We start from the raw sequence: 19028 nt of genomic DNA, 5'->3' as shown, positions 1-19028 counted from the left end.
ATTGGCTTTCCCTGTATTTCTTGCAACATCTATCATTTACTGCAAGGTTACTTAGCATCTTACAGAATTCATTTGTAAGATTTGTACATTTTTTTGTCAGGTTTCTTTAACAAGTTGAGACAGTTTGAGCTTTTTCTGACAGTTCCACCTAAGGCTCATGCTCTGCCGCTCTCACTGTTTCCTCCAATCTCTGGAGGGACAACAAACTGTTAATACAGTTTGTTGTCCCTCCTGATGAAGGGCTTTTGCCCGAAACGTCGATTTCGCTGCTCGTTGGATGCTGCCTGAACTGCTGTGCTCTTCCAGCACCACTAATCCAGAATCTGGTTTCCAGCATCTGCAGTCATTGTTTTTACCTAAACTGTTAATACAGCTGCATTGAATGGACAGATGCTCGTTTCCTTTGGATAACAGGAGACCAGTGACTGGGAGCTCATCTCCCTGTACCTCCTGTACCAAACCCTACCTGCTTTAATCGCGACAGCAGCTTTGTGAACTCTACTTTGATTGTGAGATTCCACCAGATCCAGGGGAGGGAGTGAATTGCGTTAATGGTGGGAGTAAGCTTTTCTCCTTTTCACAGACTTTTTAAATTGCAAATATATATTTTATTCATAAAAGATCTCTTTGTATATATACTTTGTCACAAAAGCTATTTGGTGAGGTACAATTGTGAATCAGGTAAACAAACAAAACATTGGACCTTGACTCTATCCAAAAAAACCACAGACCTCTCTTATACATACAATACCAATATTTACATATATTTGAGGCTCTAGGAAAGTTCAATAACTGAAGGGACCCCCATTTACCTTCAGCAGGAAGACCTCAGACAGTGGTCTTTCTCCACCGCGCCTTGGTGGCAGCTGCCCCAAGCTTTAGTGTGTTCCTCAGCACATAGTCCTGCACCTTGGAATGTGCCAGTCTACAACACTCGATCAAGGTCAACTCCTTGTTCTGGAAGACAATTGCAACATTTAAAAGGCATCTGGATGGATATATGAATAGGAAGGGTTTGGAGTGATATGGGCCGGGTGCTGGCAGGTGGGACTACATTGGGTTAGGATGTCTGGTCGGCATGGACAGGTTGGACTGAAGGGTCTGTTTCCATGCTGTATATCTCTATGACTCTATGACCAACAATTTTCAGGCAGACCAAAAAGCGTCTCTCACTGAGTTGATGGCCCTCCAGACGGTCAGTATTTGTCTTGGTGTATGTCCTGGGGAACAGACCATAGAGCACAGAATCCTGTGTCACAGGGCTGCTCGGGACGAACTTCAACAAAAACCACTGTGTCTATCTCTAGACTTCCTTTGCAAAGGCACATTCCAGCAGGAGATGTGAGATAGTCTCTACCCCCTCCCCTGCAGCTTCTTTGAGGGCAGGTCTGGTGGCACAGACTGACCGAGTGTACATGAAGGATCTCACAGGTAGTGCTATTGTCTGTGGGACCTCCTTTCCAATCTAACCTCGGTTCCTTTTGAACATTTCATAGCACAAAGCTCTACTCACTGAGGATGATTCCATCGATCGGTGCATGGAAATTGGGGACATAGGGCTGAATCTTATGCTTTCCTTTCTAAGGCTGTATTACGTTGAGTTTTTTTTGGAGAGATTTCTGACACAATTGGTTTTCTAACTGTATCTTACTAACCTCGGCTCATCGACTACTGAACCCACTCCTATGGCATTTGTTATGTCTGATTCCAGCTCCATCTTACCATGTACCAACAGACTGACAACCCATATGGGGAGAGAATCCTGGCTGCTATAGGAGAGGACTGAGACTTCACATGCAGGGAGACTGAGATATTCAAGTCCTGCCATTCAAGTAAGTTTTATTCTTCGTACCAGTGCATCCCTCACACTGACTCTGCTGTCACTGTCATTCACTGCACACCCATTCGAACTAATGGCTGCCTTGTCTTCACACTTTTTTTTAATCTTGCAGTTACCACCACCATATCCTTGAGAAATGCTCAGCTCCCCCAAGAAACCACCTCTTTGTTCACTGAGGATGGGAGTCCCGGGTGCAAGAGAAAGCATCAGTCATGCTTCCTCCCTCAGCCCCCGCTAACTAAGATACTGACACTTTGGTGGGAGCCTTCAGCTTTGGAAGCTCAACCTGCTGAGGCCAACAGTCTAACAACAGAAACGGCCCAGGTGGCTGGTGCTCAGAGAACGGCTGAAGACCAGGAAATGGCTCAGGCCTGGGCCGGACAGGACCCCGAGAGGAGCTTTCTGAAGAAGCACAGGGAAGGACACACGTAACACATTTGGGATGCAACGATGCACAAGGCTGCAGCAGTGCAGCAAATCCTGCGATGGTCTGGCTGTGACAGGTAGGGAGCTGCCAGTGGAGAACCAGGCCCAGCCCTCTCAGAGTCTGATGGAGAGGCACAAGTACCTGCCCTCCATTGCCCCACCCATAAGTGCTGAGGGCCCGTGAATTTAAAAAATTGGAAATTAAAACAACCAGTGCAGCATTCAAAGCTTTTTCAGAAACAAAGCAGTAGGTGAGACTTGTTATTGGCTGCTTTGAGACAAGAACCTTGAGATAAGCTGCAAAGGACACACAAACACTGTAACAAGGTGGACCTCATAGATTATGAGTTCCCTGATTGGAGCTGTTAATCTGGTCCAATCAGGGAGCCCTGGCTGATAGATAAGAACAGGAGTGTCGTGCACTTTGTGTCTTTCACTGTGTCTCACACCTGCACACACACACCATGGGTGCTGGGGAAAAAATAAGCACTACCGCACTTAGGTGGTAGTGTAGGGGTTAATATATTTAAAAAAAAAGAACAGGAGTGTCAGAGGTTCTGTTCACTCTGAGAGCTGGCTCCGAGGGAGCTGGACCAGTGTCAAGGATTCTCCAAGTGGAACTGAAAAGAAACTTGGTGACAGGATACTAGCCTCTATGGGGTCATTTCAGTGGTGGTGAGGGTGGGACTAATGATGTGACCATGCAAAAGCACCTACTAGTTGAAGCCCAACTGGATTTCAAACAGGCACTACAACTAGCTTTGTCACTGGAAAATGCAGCAAGTGGTGCACATGAGTTGCAGGATATTCCGATGGAGGTGCACGCCCAGGGTGACTGAGCGTGGGGAACACCAGTTGAGTGAAGACAATTGCAGAACCTCACTTTGGACTATCCTGAACAGAGGGACGCTAGACCAGCCCACAGCAAAACTCCAAAACAAAGCCAAGCCTTGGCCAAATGGATAAAATTTCCTTCAGGATCCAGGTTGGCCATTGTAGTTGCTATTGGTATGCAGACCTCAAGGCAGCACAATAGTCCCACTAGATCTATATGGACTAAGAAAACTCACAGGTTGGTATCCAGGTGAGTGCACACCCTGGAAAGTCTACCTACATCTGGTTTGGAGCAGTTAAATTAATCAGCAACAGCCAAGTCAGAACCAAACAAAATAAACATCTGATTAAATGGTCAGCTGGTTCTAACAGAGGTCAATACCATTGCAGCTGTCTCAGTGATTGCAGAACCAGTCTTTAACAAAATTCACTCTGGACTCCAACCCTTAAATTTGCACAAGACCTCAGCTAAACCGAGAACCTATACTGGGAAACCTTTGTAAATTAATGGTAAAACTTCGGTTCTGGTCTCTTAGGAGAAGCAGCTGGTTCAGTTACCACTGATTATAGTAAAAGACTCAGTCCCAAGCTTGAGGGGACAAAATTAGTTGAAAATGATTCACCTCCATTGGCTCAACATTTTTTGATTAGAAAGTGGCTGCCTGAGTTAAGTCCTAATTAAGATTTTCAGGAAGGTATAGGGACTATCAAAAGAGCCAAGGCTACTTTACATGTTGACTAGGAAGCAATTCCATGATTCTGCAGGGCCCAGTGCTATTTGCCTTATGGGCATGTTGTGGAGAAAATCACCAGTCTTGGAGTCAGAATTGGGATTCAACGATTTATTGTACAAAGAAACCGGAGCTCAGGGGAGAGAGAGAGACGTCCGGCAGCACGGCTGTCAGCTGCGAGCCTTCTCTCCCCCTCGGAGCACATGTCACAATAGTTTATACATTTCATGGTATAATGGTCCAGATATCGAGTCTTTGTTTGTGCAGCTTGGTTTGGTTACAGAAAATATTACAAAGTCTTTGTCAGTTTCAGAGGAATTTTACGGAGTCATTGTCAGTTTCAGCAACTACGCAGAAGTCCATTGCTGCAGTAATTGGTTGTGATCATTCTTTCTGAGAAGGAAGATTGTTTTCCATTAGTGCAAATCTAAGGTATTAATACCTACAAACAAGCAGTCTCAGGTAGTTAACATTTCTACCGAAGGTGGTGGCTGGACTCAGACACTTCGGCGGGCAGTAGATGTTACTGATGTGCATTCTCTCCCCCACCCATCTTAACTAATTATCTATGTTCTGTGTCTATTGTGCTGGTATCCTGTTGGCCTCATCTGTGTATGCTTCACTGTACTTTTCCATGTAACAGCTTAGCGGCCATCTTGTGAGCTAAGTGACCAACATGGCTCAGCGGCCATCTTGTGAGCTAAGTGACCAACATGGCTCAGCGGCCATCTTGTGTCTGTGTGCTCAATGTCAACTCCCACTTCAAGCAAAAGTAGAGGCAGCAATCAGGAGGCTGGAAAGTGAAGGAATCATCAAATCAGTCCAGTTTGTGGAATGGGCAGCACTGGTCGTACTGACCGTGAAGGTCAAAGGGCTAGTTCACCTTTGTGAGGATTTAAACCACTTCTCGCAGCTGGATAAATACCCAATCCCTCACATAGAGGATTTATAAAGAAAACTGGTCGGGTGGGGGGTGGGGGGGAGCTGTCCTTCACAAAGCTGGACATGAGCCGTGCGTACTTGCAACACACAGACTCCCAGAAGTGTTCATCACAGATGACAGGCCATCGTTTTCCGGCAGGGAATTGGAGTATTTCCTAAAGTTGAATGATATTCGACATGTAAAGACAACTCCATACCATCGATGATCCAATGGTCTGGCAGAAAGAGCAGTCCAAACTTTGAAGGCAGACTTAATGAAACAGCCTGCAGCTTCACTAAATACCAATCTATCCTGTTTCCTGTTTGATTGTTGGACCACCCCTCACGCAACGACAGGGATAGCTCCAGCAGAGTTGCTAATGGGGGGAAGACTCCACACTAAGTTAAATCTGATCTTCCAGACTGGGGCAGTGTGGGAAGGAGGAAGGTGAAACATCATCAGGAACATCAATTCTGAACACAAGATTCTAACAAGTGAGACAGACAGTTTACTTCAGGTGACGATATTTGGTGTACCAACCACAGGAATAGCCCTGTGCAGGTAAGAGGTGTGGTCGATGTGAGGTCAGGGCCAGTGCCATATAAAGTTTGAGTAGGTGTGACAGTCCTGAACAAGCACATGGAACATATGAAAGCTGCAAACGTGCAAACAGTGAGGGAGCAAAATGTGCCCGGCCCCTTGACAGCCTTTCCAACTGTTCTGGGAGCTGCGTGTTCTTCCTCTCTGCCAAGCGTTGCAGATACCTCGGAATCTGACATGGACATGGTGGATGTCACCACCTTGATCCCTTTGCTGCCTGGAGAAGAGAATGAGTTTCTTCTGTGAAGGTCTGGGCTCCAGAGTCATTGAGTCACACAGCACGGAAACAGACCCTTCAGTCCTAAAGGCTCACACTGAACATTATCCCAAACTAAACTAGTCCCACCTGCTTGCTCCAATTTCCAAATCCTGTACTCCTGTAAGTCTTTTTTAAATGTTGTAATTGTACACGGATCCACCACAAACTCAGGAAGTGAATTCCTCACAAGAACCACTCACTGTGTAAAACATCTGCCCCTCAGGTCTTTTATAAATCTCTCACCTTAAAAATATGCCCCCTAGTCTTGAAATACTGCATACTAGGGAAAAGCCAACTACCATTAACCTTATGTATACCCCTCATTATTTTATAAACCTCTATAAGGTCACCTCTCAACCTCCTACTCTACAGTGAGCAGGTTCTAGCTGTCCAGTCTTTCTTTATAACTCAAATCTTCCATACCTGGTAATATCCTGATAAATCTCTTCTGAACCCTCTCTTGCTTTAATAATATCCTTCTTATATCAGGGTGACGAGAACCAGACACTGTATTCCAGAAGAGGTTTCATCAATATCCTCTACAACCTCAACTCTTCGGTCCAACTCATCCGAGCCCACCAGATATCCGAAATTACTCTTGTCCCATTTACCAGCATTTGGCCCATATTCCTCCGAACTCTTCCTGTTCATGTACCCATCCATATGCCTTTTAAATGTTGCAATTGTACCAGCCTCCACTACTTCCTCTGGCAGCTCAGTCCATACACTCACCACTCTCTGCGTGAAAACATTGCCCCTTAGGTCTCTTTTAAATCTTTCCCCTCTCACCATAAACCTATGCCTTCTAGTTCTGGACTCCCCCACCCCAGGGAAAAGACGCTGTCTATTTATCTTATCCATGCCTCTCATTATTTTATAAACCTCTATAAGGTCACTCCTCAGGATCTAACACACCAGGGAAAACAGCCCCAGTCTATTCAGCCTCTCCCTATAGCTCAAATCCTCCAACCCTGGCCACATCCTTGTAAATCTTTTCTGAATCCTTTCAAGTTTCACAACATCCTTCCTATAGGAGAGAAACCAGAATTTTACACCATATTCTAAAAGTGGCCTAACCAATGTCCTGTAACATCCCAACTGCTGTATTCAATGCATTAAACAATGAAGTATGTCAATATCTCCTTCACTATCCTGTCTATGTGTGACTCCACTTTCAAGGAACCATGCACCTGCACTCCAAGGTCTCCTTGTTCAGCAACACTCCGCAGGGCCCTACCATTAAGTGTATAATTCCTGCCTTAACAAAATGCAACATCTCACATTTATCTAAATTAAACTCCATCTGCCACTCTTTAGCCATTGGCCCATCTGATCAAGGTCCCATTGTACTCTGAGATAACCTTCTTCACTGTTCACTGCACCACCACTTACTAACCATACCTCTTATATTCACATTGAAATCATTTACATAAATGACTAAAAGCAAGATACATATGTGTCTGTATGGCACACCGCTGGTCCCAGGTCTCCAGTCTGAAAAGCAATCCTCTACCACTACCCTCTGTCTCTTATCTTCAAGCCAATTTTATGTCCATTTGGCTAGTAACCCCTGTATTCCATGTGATCTATCTTGCTAACCATTCTACCATGCGGAACCTTACTGAAGTCCATGTAGACGACATCTACCGTTCTGTTTTCATCAGTCTTCTTTTGTCACCTCTTCAAAAAACTCAATCAAGTGAGTTGAGACATGATTTCCCACACACAAACCCATATTGACCATCTCTAATCAGTCCTTGCTTTTCTAAATGAATGTCAATCCTGTCCCTCAGAACCTCCTCCAATAATATACCCACCATTGACATCAGTCTCCCTGGGCTGTATTTGCCAGCTTCTCCTTACAGCCTTTCTTAAGTAATAGCACCCCATTAGCCACTCTCCAGTCTTCTGGCACCTCACCTGTGGCTGTCAATGATACAAATATCTCAACAAGGGGCTTGTATGTTCAAGAAAGGCCAGCAGACTTTTGAATATGAAGTCATAGTATGGGTGCTATCACATGGAAACAGATAGCCATATCAAATCATCATTCCTGATGAAGGGCTTTTGCCTGAAACATTGATTTTCCTACTCCTTGGATGCTGCCTGACCTGCTGTGCTTTTCCAGCACCACTCTAATCTTGATTCTAATCTCCAGCATCTGCAGTACCCACTTCCTCCTAGCCAAATCAAATCAGCCTCCCCATTCCTTTATTCACAATGCAATAAAATTAAAATATTCACTGACTCTCAAAATTGTCCCAGTGGTTTCCAACCAGACTTTTTTATAGCTCAAACAGAACAATGAACAATTATTAATAATACAGTAGCTTTAACAGAGCAAAGTTGGGGATCAGTGCTGAGTCCAGTACTTTTTGTCATTAATATAAATGATTTAGATGTGAACACAGAAGGTATAGCAAGTAAGTTTGCAGATGACAACAAAATTGGAGGTGTAGTGGACAGCAAAGAAAGTTATCTCAGATTACAACGGGATCTTGATCAGGTGGGCCAATGGGCTGAGGCATGGCAGATGGAGTTTAATTTAGATAAATGCGAGGTGCTGCATTTTGGGACAGTAAATCTTAGCAGGACCTATATACTTAATGGTAAGGTCCTAGGGAGTGTTGTTGAACAAGGAGATCTTGGAGTGCAAGTTCATAGCTCCTTGAAAGTAGAGTCGCAGGTAGAGAAAAAAGCATTTGTATGCTTTCTAAAGGCCAGAGTATTGAGTACAGGAGTTGAGAGGTCATGTTGTGGTTGCACAGGACATTGGTTCGGTTCTCCCTCCTAGAGTAAGGATGCGGTGAAACTTGAAAGAACTCAGAAAAAAATTTAAAAGATGTTGCAAGGAGTGTAGGGTTTGAGCTACAGGGAGAGGCTGAACAGGCTGGGGTTGTTTTCCCTGGAGCATCAGAGGCTGACCGGTGACCTTATAGATGCTTTTAAAATCATGAGGGCTTGGATAGGATAAATAGACAAAGTATTTTCCCTGGGATGGGGGAGTCCAGAACTAGAGGGCATAGGTTGGGGTGAGAGGGGAAAGATATAAAAGAGACCTAAGGGGCAACTTTTTCATGCAGAGGGTGGTGCATGTATGAAATGAGCTGCCAGAGGAAGTGGTGGAGGCTGGTACAATTGCAACATTTAAAAGGCATCTGGAAGGATCTCTGAATAGGAAGGGTTTGGAGGGATATGGGCCAAGTGTGAGTAAATGGGACTAGATTAGGTTAGGATATCTGGTCGACATGGATGAGTTGGTCCATGCCATACATCTCTATGACTATGATTTTATGAACAAGATAATCCAATTAATGCCTATGATTTAAACCTAATCTTTTTTGTGTCTAGCCCATGTCCAGACATAGACAGAGAAACAGGCACAGTTAAGGGATAAATTAAAGAAAAATAGAGGTGTCAGTTAACTGCAGTGAGAGTGACGATGCTGTCACTTTATTTTGTCCAGGTTTTGTTTTGAAGAGAGGTTCTAAGGCAGAGGAGCTGTACTGGCAACTGAAGACCCTCTTGAGTAAACAGCTTGGGAGGCCTTGGGTATTTTCTTTAACAGTCTGATTGGATCCAGATATCTGGGTTTTGGTTTTTTTCAGTAACATCAGAAGATATTGGGGCCTCAAAAAAGTTAGAAGCCTCCATTAATATGTCTTAGCTGCTATTCTCTCTGAATCTTCTCTTGATGGTTCTTTCCTCTTCGATTGGAGAATTGCATGTGAGAATAGATCAGATTATATCAGATTAGATTCCCTACAGTGTCAAAATTTCCCTTTTTCCCAATGGGTGTGTATATGGGATGTTACTATAATTGGAACAGTTAATTAGTAATAGGTACTGTATCTATTATTCTGTAAAGTTTTCCAATAGTTAAGTTATGCTAAATTCTCCTTTCTTTTGTTGTATTTTAACTGCAATGTTAAAATAAATTATGTTTTGCTTAATGTCAAGTAGTTTGACCAGTCACACTGCATCTGAGATACTTTACATTTACCTTTAAAATAAGAAAATGTTCGGATCTAGTCTACTTTCTCAAAATATTTTTGACGTAATCTGGTCTAGTCCAGTACAGTGGTTTCCATGATAATTAGTAGCACAGACACATGGGATTGTATCTTGCTTGATTTCTGAAGTCATTAGTAATTGCAAATAGCTTTGAGTAGACTCTGTGGAATATTCAGTTAATTCTTATAACTGAGACTTTATTCTCTGAATTGATAATGGGATGATAGAGAGTGGTCAGATTTCATTCCTGTAGCTTTGGTAGTCACAATCCTTCTGACATAAACACAATCCAAATGCAGTTCAAACTGGGTGTTTCTTTGTTAGACTTGTTGACACGGGTCTCCCTGAGGGGTCTCAGGTAATATTCAAACATCTGCCCTGATTAGATTAGATACCCTACAGTGTGGAAACAGGTCCTTTGGCCCAACAAGTCCACACCGACCCTCCGAAGAGTAACCCACCCAGACCCATTTCCCTCTGACTAATGCATCTAACTCTATGGGCAATTTAGCATTGCCAATCCACCTAACCTGTACATCTTTTGGACTGCGGGAGGAATCCGGAGCACCTGGAGGAAACCCCCCCAGACACGGGGAGAACGTGAAAATTCCACACAGACAGTCGCCCAAAGCTGGAATCTAACCCGGGTCCCTGGCGCAGTGAGGCTGCAGTGCTAATGACTGAGCCACTGTGCCGCTCCCTCTGTTTGAGCACAGTGACTCTCTGGAGTTGTACTGTCTTTGGAGTTCTTTGAACAAGAATCCACCTTTAGTTAATTTTTCTGCATGGCCAATATAAGTTGGTTTGGTCTGTCTGTTTCGAAAACAAGTTGCTGCTCACAGTCCAAAGGTCACCTTGAGCTTTAGCTCACAGTCCACAGCTGTGAACCAAAAATGATAAAAATAAAGCAAAACACAGCAAGTGTTCTGACAATGAGTACCCTTGCCAAGATGACAGACTGTTTGTGACTATAGTCTTGATTATAACTACTGCTTAAAGTTATTCAAGCATGTTAATCTGCTGTCCATGTGGAAGACCTGAGAGTTTGCAGCAAGGAGATTGTGTGAACATCAAGCTAGCTCCAGACTCATACTTTCCCAACAGGCCACTCCTCAACCAGTGAAAGAGAGAGCGACAGGTCAATTTATATATGACACTTCCACCAAAGAGCACTACAGCCTTGTAGGCACTTTTGACCTTTGTTTACTGTCATTATGTAGTAAATATTGTACCCAGTTTAAACACAGCAGGCTCCCACAATCAACAATAAAATAATCACGAGGCAATCTACTTTTCATTGATGGTCATTGATAAAGGACATGGGAAAGACAGGGTTATGGGGATAGGGTGGGTCCGGTGGGATGGTCTTCAATGGGCCGAATGGCCTGCTTCCACACTGTAGGGATTCTGTGATCATGCCTGCACCAGTTCTATTTATGAGCATCATTCTTCTGCCTTTTCCCCATATCCCTGCACACCTTTGCTATCCAAATAATCATCCAGCACTGCCGAGAATGCCTCAATTGAACCATTTCCCACCAAAGTTACAAGCAGTGCATTTCAGACCTTAGCGACTGACTGTAGGTAAAGGGTTTTTCTTCGATTATCCTTCCTTCGTTTGCACATCACTTTGAATCCACACCCTCGCGTTCTTTTTTTCTTTTACGAGTGGTATCAGCTTCTCCCTCTCTCGTCTAACCAACCTGCTCATAATTTTGAAAAGCTCTATCTCATCTCCTCTTAGCATTCTTCTCTTGAAGAAGAACAGTCCCAACTTCTTCAATCTACCCTCTTCACTGAAGTGAAGAGATGGATATGTTGACACAATTAGATGAGGTAAGGTACTGGTATCCTGTGGTAAAGTGAAATTCTCTCAATTCTATATAAGTGCTGCATTAACCTTGACTCTATCATTTGCATCATAAATTCCTCATGACAATAGAACAAACGATGGGAGTTGACACAACATGTGGTTTCAATTAGGAAAGCAGAGGAGAATCTTTTCACATTTCCCTTTGCATTTTTAAAAAGTTCACATTTTGGTGCCAAGTCTCCTTTCTCCCAGGATGAATTGGACCAGCCTCATCCTGTGTGTGTATACCTTGTTGTTTATGAACATAGTTTTTTTTCCCACCCACGCAGACACACACTGATTCTATCCTATAAATAGTGGAGGCCTCACAGCTGGAAATCTTTTTGGCAGTGGATCTTTCTAAAAGCATGAACTATAAATGAAAAGATTTAGACAGATTTTTAAAAAAATCTGTCTTGGTTGTGTAAGGAATTACAGCTCCTTTAAAAAAATTGTCAACAAATAAATAGTGATGTTGAATATTCAACCCATTAAGGCATAAATTCATAAATTTTCATAGTTAGCTTGTGGGTCTCTGTTATGAAGATGCAAGTTGTATTTTTAACTTTACATTTTTTTTCATCTCTGCAGTAACTCATGGAGTGCCTCTGCTTTTGAACAAAAGTAAAGTAGTATTGAACAGTAGATTTCAATATCTGAAACCAGAGGCAGTAATCTTAGAATTCTGTGCCACCTCACATCAAATCCTTATACCAAGACCAAACAAATACTGCATCACGACACACAGGTGGCACAGTGGCTCAGTGGTTAGCACTGCTGCCTCACAGTGCCAGGGATCTGTTTTCAATTCCAGCCTCGGGCAACTGTCAGTATGGAGTTTGCATGTTCTCCTTGTGTCTGCATGGGTTTCCTCCCACAATCCAAAAGATGTGCAGGCCAGATGAATTGGCCATGCTAAGTTGCCTATAGTGTTAGGTACATTAATCAGGGATAAATATGGAGTGGGGAATGGGACTTGGGTGGGTTACTCTTCAGAGGGTTGGTGTGGACTTGTTGGGCTGAAAGGCCTGTTTCCATACTGTAGGGAATCTAATCTAAGTACAAGACCATTTTACAACAGTTGCTGAGATGATGGTAACAGTCATAAAGATATAATGTCTGAAAGAGAGCACTCTCGGCACCAAAACCATGCTGGATTTTGGATTTTCCTGGATTCTTGAATTACCCCTTAGCCAATAAATTGAAGCTCCAAAGGGAGATATGCATTTTTATACAGCTGCTCATTTGACAATGGATGTAAACCCTCGAGAAACAAGTTTCAATCAGCCGAGTCTCCAGGAGATGTCTACCTGGCCCATAATGAAGTGCAATACGCTGCTATATCAACCACTTAAGCATTTCTTTACTGATCCCTGGCTTACATTTCAGAGATTCTCTGCAGCTGTTTGTAAGAAGCCTGATCTGTAAAATCTAAGGATACTGACTGCTTTATCTGGGGCTTTAAGTCAGAACTACTGCCTACATTTTGACATTCTGGTGTGGAGTAGATGAGCTGTGGGGCCTGAGGTTGTATGTTCATATTTCAACGTAAGGCTTTTTAACTCCAAAAAATACTGGTACACTCTTCCATTTAATTTCGTACAAAGTAATCTCTAGTATGGTGTCTAAGACCTTGCTCTTCCCTCACCCGAAACTCATCTAGTATCTTTTGATGTCAGTCAGTTACATTGTCATGGCTCACATGAATCTTATGGAACAACATCACCCCCCCAGGTCTCCCTCTCCTTGGTCTCCATTATTCCAGTCATTTACTTTGGCCTACCTATGGAAAGTGGAATTTTAAAGAGATGTTAGCAATGTGAACTATAGTGAGTGGTAGGATCAGATGATAGGAGCAGCAAGGTCCATCTCGAGATCAGCAGCAACTCTGACCTTCTGTTACACTTTACACAAGTGGCAAAGTGAGTTGCCAATTAACAACCACTGTTACTTGTTCCACACTTTGTCAGTAGCACGTTAATATGCAGCCTCCCAACTCACCAAATACGTTTGACTTTAGGAAAACATGACAAGGAAGCTGGAGTGAGCACCCGTGATTACCGCTGCCACTTCTTGGAGGGGTGTGCCCACTACCCAGTCAGCTGCCAAGGCTCCTACACCCTGTAGCTCTCGCATGTACCTGGTGTGTTCTTAGAGTCCAGGGGCCTTACTGTGGGACACGGACTACCCACTGACACCAACAGTGTTAACGCCATTGCCCAGTGCCCTAATGGATATGGAGCACAGACATAACGCTGTCCAGGCTTTGCCCAGGGCAATGGTGGAGCAGACACTGAGACAGCTGAAAGTGAAGTCCCACTGCTTGGGCCAGTCTTGGGTATATGCGTGTCACTTCATCCTGGCACTCTCTGTGATCTGTCCAATCGGAGCCGATGAGGTGGGGGTGCTGGACACTGAGGGACTGAGACAGTGGGAGCAGCCTTCCAAGGAGGGGGAGGACAGTGGGGAGGGAGGAGGAAGCTCTCCTCGCCTATGATAGAGCTCAGCTGTGTCGGGTTCTCCAAACCAGACAGGAGCTGATTGACACCCGGTTCCTGGAGACGGTGTCACTGACCATCACAGAAAGTAGAACAGTCACTGGTCATGATGCCAACATCTGGTTGGAATTGTTCCTTTCTGTTCCCTTTTACTATCTGTAAACAAAAATGTACATTTGGCTTTGTATCTGTACAATTGCATGCCTCTGTGTGATGTTCCTGGACAAGTTATGAGTACACAATGGGCATGGGGACAGGTTAAATGGTTGCTGTGGTTCTGTTCGCCGAGCTGGAAGTTTTTGTTGCAAACGTTTCGTCTCCTGTCTAGGTGACATCTTCAGTGCTTGGGAGCCTCCTTTGAAGCGCTTCTGTGGTGTTTCCTCCAGCATTTATAGTGGCCTGTCTCTGCCGCTTCCGGTTGTCAGTTTCAGCTGTCCGCTGTAGTGGCCGGTATATTGGGTCCAGGTCGATGTGTTTGTTGATGGAGTTTGTGGATGAGTGCCATGCTTCTAGGAATTCCCTGGCTGTTCTTTGTTTGGCTTATAATGGTAGTGTTGTCCCAGTCAAATTCATGTTGCTTGTTGTCTGCGTGTGTGGCTACTAGGGATAGCTGGTCGTGTTGATGTTCGTGGATGCGGATCGTTAGCCGTCTTCCTGTTTGTCCTATATAGTGTTTTGTGCAGTCCTTGCATGGGATTTTGTACACTACATTAGTTTTGCTCATGCTGGGTATCGGGTCCTTCGTTCTGGTGAGTTTTGTCTGAGTGTGGCTGTTGGTTTGTGTGCTGTGTGGTCCTAGTGGTCGCAGTTTTTGCAACAAAAACTTCCAGCTCGGCGAACAGAACCACAGCAACGAGCACCCGAGCTACAAATCTTCTCACAAACTTTGAAGGGTAAATGGTGTTTTAGAGGGTGTTCAGATGGAATGTAACTAAAGACAGGTCAAACATGTAGATTTGTGGTTAAACAGTACCCAGGGTGAGAGAATGGGATAGTCTGTGTGGGCAGAGTATTAGTCACATGCCATGGGTAGTGTGGCGTTGTGGTTTATATGATGTGACATTGTCAGTGAAGGGCAATGCCTATTTACAAATACTTGTCTGAGTGTGAGTGGTTCTGGGAACAGTGCATCATAGATTTGGGTGGGAATTGGGAATGAAGAAGACCCTAAGGAAGGCGTGGGTAATGAGTGAGGTGCGGTTGGTAAGATACAGAAAGAGAATTTTAAAGACCTCACAGTGAACCCACAAAAGAAAGACAGCTCAGACAAAATACATCAAATTCAGCCCACGGTGTCTGTAATCATTATTATAAATATCACTGCCATCACTGTATATCACAAAGATCCGTTTCAGTGCTCTGACACTGAGTTCACTGTGGTTTAATGAAGCCTTGCCAATTCAACCCATCTCGAATAACAGCCTATTAGAACAATGCACACTTTCCTCCTAACATCAAACATTGTGAGTCTTTCCTGGAATATTGACTATGTCTTTAGGCACTAGGCTGTATTGGATGGGATGAAATGTAATCCTGTATTTCATTTCAAATAGTGGTCACTACACTGATTACTGTGCTTTTGCTCTGCACTTTGCGATATCTAGAAGGTCCCCTGTGAAGCTTTCAAAGTTTTTCTCTTCACATTGATTTTGAAATAACCACTTAATGGTCATAGACCAAAATATCTTCTACTCTTTTCAGTGATTGGTCTGTTGGATTATATTTTGACCAGACAGAGTGGCCTGACCTTTATGTTTGCCTTGATAGATTTTTCAGCGGCATAAATTTGCCCTCGGCTGCTGGTAATATGTTGGTTACAGCCATAGAATTCTTCATAATATATAAAAATGTAACATTTGCTGTGCAGATTTCCCACCAGTTACTGTCACAATAAAAACATTTCAAGTTTGTTCTAACTCTAATAAACCCAGTGACAATTATACCACTGATGACTCACACACAATTTCTTGTAACAATAATTACAGATACTGATATGATCTTCCGTTCCTATTCAATAGTATACTAGCAGTACAACCTGGTTCCCAGGTTCATTGTTCCTCCAAGCAGGTTCTCAGATGTCAAAGGCCAGCACAAGTCCTCGATAGACAGCCCCAGCTGTTCACTCCTGCCGCAAGGTGGCACGGGCCTGAAATTCAAGAATGCCCTGAAGTTTAAGGATAGTTTGGTTCTATAGTTACACTGCAATCCAACCTCGGCATGTGCTTTTGAAATATTGTCAGAAATGGGCTTTTCACTACTGATCGCACAGTGTTCTGTCCTATTCTCAACTTCTTAACTGCAGCAAAACTTCCGCAATTATAAAGCTTGCTCTGCTAGGTGATGAACACCAGACAAGTGCCAGACATGATCATTTCCAAGAAGAACGAGTCTAACCATCTCTCCATGATGTTCATTGGCATTGCCACCACTGAATCCCCCACCATTAATATCCTGAAAATGATAAATAGGGTGGTCATTAGGACTTTAAAATGGTGAGTCGGGGGGAACAGAAGGGGAAAACGACAGGATGCATGGTGGTAAATAGAAAGGAAAGCAGCAGGTTAACATGTGTGCAGGAGGGTTTAACTACATGGCAGACTATGAAAGAAGTGAAAAGGAAGGATAACTCAGGAGATATTATTATTGGAGATGTTGGAATTCATAAAGATGGTACAAAAACTAGCATAAGAACACTGCCTGAATGTTTTTAGCATTCGTAACAAGGTTGATGAGTTAACGGCACAAATCATCACAAATGAATATGATTTAGTAGCCATTGAGGAGACACTGTTGCAGGATGGTCATGAATGAAAGTTAAATATCCAGAGGTATCAGACTATTCAGAAGGACAGACAGGAAGGTAAGGGAGGTGCTGTAGCTCTGATATTCAAGGATGGCATCAGGGCGATGCTGAAAGATGATGTAGGTTCTACGGAGGATAAGGTTGAATCCATTTGGGTGGAAATTAGAAATTCTAAGAAAAAAATATCCTTGATAGGTGTAGTCTATAGGCCACCAAATAATAATATCACATTGGAGCTGGCAATAAATAAAGAAGTAACTAATGTCAGTAAAAATGGAACAGCAATTATCATGGGGGATTTTAATCTACAAGTTGATTGGTTGAACCAGGTTGGTCAGGTTGCCAACATTTGGTTGGAATTGTTCCTTTCTGTTCCCTTTTACTATCTGTAAACAAAAATGTACATTTGACTTTGTATCTGTACAATTGCATGCCTCTGTGTGATGTTCCTGGACAAGTTATGAGCATACAATGGGCATGGGGACAGGGTAAATGGTGTTTTAGAGGGTGTTCAGACGGAATGTAACTGAAGACAGGTCATTGAGGAGAAGTTCATTGAATGTATCCGTGATAGTTTTCTTGAACGGTATGTAATGGAATCAATGAGGGAGCAAGCTATCCTAGAGCTGGTTCTGCCTAATGAGACAGGAATAATTAATGACCTCATAGTTAGGGATCCTCTTGGAAGGAGCGATCGCAGTATGGTTGAATTTAGAATACAGATAGAAAGTACAACAATAAAAACCAATACCAGGGTCCTGTGCTTAAACAAGAGAGACTACAGTTGGATGAGGGACGAGTTGGATAAAGTAGACTGGAAGCAAAGACTTTATGGTGGGACAGTTGACGAACAGTGGAGGACTTTCAAAGCAATTTTTCAGCATGATCAGCAAAAGTATATACTAATGAAAAGGAAGGAATGTGGGAAAAGGGGTAATCTGCTATGGATATCTAAGGAAATAAAGGAGGCTATCAAATTGAAAGAGAAGGCACACAAAGTGGCCAAGACCAGTGGAAAGCGAGGAGATTGGGAAAACTTTAAAGGTCAACAGAAGACCACAGAAAAGAGCTATAAAATAGAACATGAGAAAAAAAAACTAGCTCAGAATATAAAGACAGATAGCAAAGGTTTCTATAAATATATAAAACAAAAGAGTGGCTAAAGTAAACGTTGGTCCTTTAGAGGATGAGAAGGGGCATTTAGTTATGGGATATGAGGAAATGGCTGAGGCATTGAACAGGCATTTTGTATCAGTGTTCACAGTGGAGGACACTAATAAGATGCCAGTAATTGACAAAGAGATGAAGGTAGGTGAGGACCTGGAAACAATCATTATCATGGAAGAGGTAGTGTTGGGCAAGCTAATGGCGCTATGGCTTGATAAGTCTCCTGCCTCTGATGGAATGTGTCCCAAGGTACCAAAGGAGATGGCTGGAGAATTAGCAAGTGTACTGGTGGTAATTTTCCAAAATTCACTAAATTCTGGGGCCGTTCTAGCAGATTGGAAAACAGCAAATGTGACAACAGTGTTTAACAAGGGAGATAGAAAAAATATGGTGAATTATAGACCAGTTAGCTTAACTTATATAGTGGGGGAAATGCTTGAGTTTATTATCAAGCAAGAAAAAGCAAGACATCTAGATAAAAATCATCTCATTATACAGGCACAGCATGGGTTCAAGAAGGGCAGGTCATACTTAACTAATCTTTTGGAATTCTATGAACACAGTGGACAACAGGGATCCAGTAGATGTGGTGTATCTAGATTTCCAAAAGACATTTGACAAGGTGCCACACAAAAGGCTGCTGCAGAAAATAAAGATGCAAGGTGTTATGGGTAATGTATTAACAAGGATGGAGGATTGGTTAACTAACAGAAAGCAAAGTGTGGGGATAAATTAGTGCTATTCTGATTTGCAATCAATGACTAGTGGTGTGCCTCAAGGATCAGTGTTGGCACGCAATTATTCCCCATTTATATAGATGATTTGGAGTTGGAGACCACATGCACTGTGTCAAAGTTTACAGATTACACTAAGATGAGTGGCAGAGCAAAGTGTATAGAGGACTGTGAAGCCTTGCAGAGAAACATAGATAGTTTAAGTGAGTGAATACAATGTTAATAATCTTCTCAAAACTCGCTACAATGTTAATAAATCTGAAGTCATCCATTTTGGTCGGAGCAACAGTGAAAGAATTATTACTTGACTGGTAAAACATTGCAGTATATTGCTGTGCAGAGGGACGT

At 43.1% G+C, this 19028-nt stretch overlaps 1 long non-coding RNA gene across 1 annotated transcript in view; it reads left to right on the top strand.

Annotated features, from left to right (window-relative positions):
- Positions 1–19028, top strand: part of LOC122563539 (uncharacterized) — a 67535-nt gene that overhangs the window by 31798 nt on the left and 16709 nt on the right. The window contains exons 3-4 of the long non-coding RNA XR_015752129.1: positions 1712–1832; positions 1953–2343. This is a non-coding gene — a long non-coding RNA (uncharacterized LOC122563539). The remainder of the gene's footprint in view (positions 1–1711; positions 1833–1952; positions 2344–19028) is intronic.

The sequence above is a fragment of the Chiloscyllium plagiosum genome, unplaced genomic scaffold (genome assembly GCF_037043375.1).
Source record: "Chiloscyllium plagiosum isolate Xiang-an unplaced genomic scaffold, Cpla_swu_hap1 HiC_scaffold_30, whole genome shotgun sequence".
Classification (NCBI taxonomy): Eukaryota; Metazoa; Chordata; class Chondrichthyes; order Orectolobiformes; family Hemiscylliidae; genus Chiloscyllium; species Chiloscyllium plagiosum.
This window is presented reverse-complemented; position numbering and strand designations above follow the sequence as displayed.